The sequence below is a fragment of the Myotis davidii genome, unplaced genomic scaffold (genome assembly GCF_000327345.1).
Source record: "Myotis davidii unplaced genomic scaffold, ASM32734v1 scaffold1884, whole genome shotgun sequence".
NCBI classification, from domain to species: domain Eukaryota; kingdom Metazoa; phylum Chordata; class Mammalia; order Chiroptera; family Vespertilionidae; genus Myotis; species Myotis davidii.
The window spans coordinates 133,035-136,346 of record NW_006295198.1 but is presented as its reverse complement, the minus strand read 5'-3'; positions in this window follow the sequence as shown (position 1 = coordinate 136,346).

The window sequence follows — 3,312 nt, the reverse complement described above, 5'->3', positions numbered from 1 at the left end:
TGGCATTAACCCAATGACCAATAATGTTAAATATCTTTTCATGTGCTTATTTCTGTGTATCGCCCTCATGAAATGTCTTTTCATATCTTTTGTCCATCTACACTAATAAAAGAGAAACATGGTAATTGGCATACGACCGTTACCCTTCTCACTGGCTAATCAGCGAGATATGCAAGTTAACCGCCAGCCAAGATGGCGGCCGGCAGCCATATTGCAGGCAGGATGGTACAGCGCCATCCGAGAGCGGGTTGGGGGCGTGAGTGCCAGCAGTCCCCCGAGACCCGATCCCGCCGGCAGACCCGGACGCCAGCCGGTGGGGCTACTCGCCCCCAACCTGCTCCCCAGTGGGGACCCACACCCTGAAGGGGTTGTGACCAGCTGCAAACAGCCATCATCCCCTCATCCAGGCTTGCCAGGCACCCAAGTGGGACCCCCACCCTGATCCAGGACACCCCTCAGGGCAAACCAGCCAGCCCCCACCTGTGCACCAGGCCTCTATCCTATATAGTAAAAGGGTAATATGTCTCCCAGCACTGGGATCAGCGGAGCGTGACGGGGGGAAACACCCACACCCCCTGATCAGCCCTGTTCTGTGTGTGACAGGGTGCGGCACCCCAAGCCCCCCCCCCAAGGGCTCTGTGTGTGACGGGGTAGAGCTATAACCTCCCCATCAGCCCTGCCCTGAGTGTGACAGTGGTGGCGCCCCAACCCCCTGATTGGCCCTCCTCTGTGGGTGATAGAGGGAGGCGCCCAACCCACTGATCCGCCCTGCTCTGTGTGTGACAGGGGACGGTGCCCCAACTCCCCTATTGGCCCTACTCTGTGAGTGACAGGGGGGAGCTCCTCAACCTCCTGATGGGCCCTGCTCTGTGCCTGACAGGGTATGGAGCCCCAACCCCCCTGATGGGCCCTGCTCTGTGCGTGACAGGGGGTGGCACTGCAACCTCCCCATCGACCCTGCCTTGAGTGTGACAGGGGGCGGTGCCCCAACTCCCCAATTGGCCCTGCTCTGAGCCCGACCAGGGGCTGCACCTAGGGATTGGGCCTGCCCTCTGCCACCGGGGAGCAGGCCTAAGCCAGCAGGGCGTTATCTCTGGAGGGGTCCCAGACTGCACGAGGGCACAGGCCGGGCTAAGGGAACACCCCCTCTCCCCTGAGTGCACAAACTTTTTGCACCGGGCCTCTAGTTTTCTAATAAAATCCTTTTTTACTGTTGACTTTTGAATTGTTTATATATTCTAGACACCAGTCTTTTGGCAGATATGTGCTTTGTAAGTACTATAACCCACTCAGTAATTTGCCTCCTTATTCTATTAACTGGATCTTTAAAAAAGCAAAAAAAAAAAATAATAATTTTAATAACTTCCAATTTTTCAACTTTTCCTCTTATAAATTGTGCTTTTGATGTCAAAACAAAGAACTCTTCATCCACCCACAGATCCTTTTCTTATGTTCTTTTTTCTAAAACTATTTTAGTTTCATGTTTTACATTTAAGTCTGATATATATATTTTAAGTTTATTTCAAATAAAATATAAGATTTAGGTCAAGTTCGTTTTTTATATTTTGCCTGTGGATGTCCAATACCAGCGTCATTTGTTAAAGGTCATTTTTTTCTCTACTGAGTTGCTTTTGTATCTTTGTCAAAAACTAATTAGGCATATGTATGTCAGAATATTTTTGGGTTCTCTGTTCTGTTCCATTTATCTATGTGTATGATCCTCCATCAAGCCACATAGTCTTGATTACTGTAGTTGTATAATACATGTTGAAATTGGGTAAACTGATTCCTCCCACTTTAATCTTCTTTTTCAAAATTGTGTTACCTATCTAACTCCTTTGTTTTTTTCTGTATAACTTGTGTGATTATCTTCTTTATATCAACAAAATATTGATGGGATTGTGAAAGAAATTACATAACAGAAACATCTATTAGTTTGGGGAGAATTGTTTTGGTGAGTCTTCTAATCCTTGACCATGGTATGCCTCTACATATATTTACATTTTCTTTGACCTCTTTCAATAGCTTTGTGTAGTTTTCCACATACAAGTACTGTGTCTGATTTGTTAGATTGTAACTATTTTATTTCCTTGAGTTATTATAAATGGTGTTTTAATTTAAAGTTCTGTGTGTTCGTTACTGGTAGAAAGAAATTCAAAAAAATTGTTATGCTTAACTTTTTCATCCCATGACTCTGCTAAAATCACTTATTAGTTCTAGAAGGTTTTTTGCTAGATTATTAGGGACTTTTTACATAGACAAACATCTCAATTGCAAATAGCACTTCTAAAATTTCTTTCCAATTGATGTGCTTTTTATTTTATTTTCTTATATTATTGTACCTACTAGGATTTTCAGTCCTATGTTAATTAAAAGTAGTTGATAGACATCTTAGCCTTGTTCCTTACTTTAGGAGAGAAACATTGCCTTTAACTATTATATAAGTAGTCGGGACCACCTAGTTGAGAACTATTTGTTTCGAAATTGCTTCAGGTGTGTGTGTGTGTGTGTATGTGTGTGTGTGTGTGTGTGTTCTCTATCAGTTGAGGAATTTATCTTTTATTATTATTTTTCTGAGAGTTTTTATCATGATTGGTATTGAATTTTGCAAATAAATTATTTTTGAATTGATTGATTGAACATGAGATGTTTTTTTCTGTTTTAGCTTTTGATACAGTAAGGTACATTATTTTCAAATATTGAGCCAGCCTTATAACTCTGGAATAAAATCCACTTGATCATGGTGTATAGATTTTGAATATATTTCTGGATTTAATTGGCTTAGATTTTATTAAAATCTATTGTGTCTGTAATCAAAGGGGATGTTGGTCCCCCGTTTCCTTTTTCCTTTGTCCTTGTCTGGTTTGTAATTTTCTGTGTTTTTGTATAGTTTGGCATCAGAGTGTGGATTATAAAGTATTTTTTCTTATTTTATTTTCTGGAAGAGATTGTGAAGAAGTTATGTTTTTTCTTCTTAAATATTTGAAAGTATTCTTCAGTAAAATTATAGGGGCCAGGACCTGGCAAGTTCTTTTTTTTTTTAATTTGTAATTTAATATTTATAAATTTAATTTTCTTAATAGATATAGGGTTAGTCAAATTATCAGTTTCATATTGGGTGAGTTGTGGTGCTTTGTGTGTGTGTTTTTTTAGAAACTGATTCATTTTATAAAAGTTGTAAGATTTTTTTTAATATATTTTATTGATTTTTTACAGAGAGGAAGGGAGAGAGATAGAGAGTTAGAAACATCGATGAGAGAGAAACATCGATCAGCTGCCTCCTGCACATCTCCTACTGGGGATGTGCCCGCA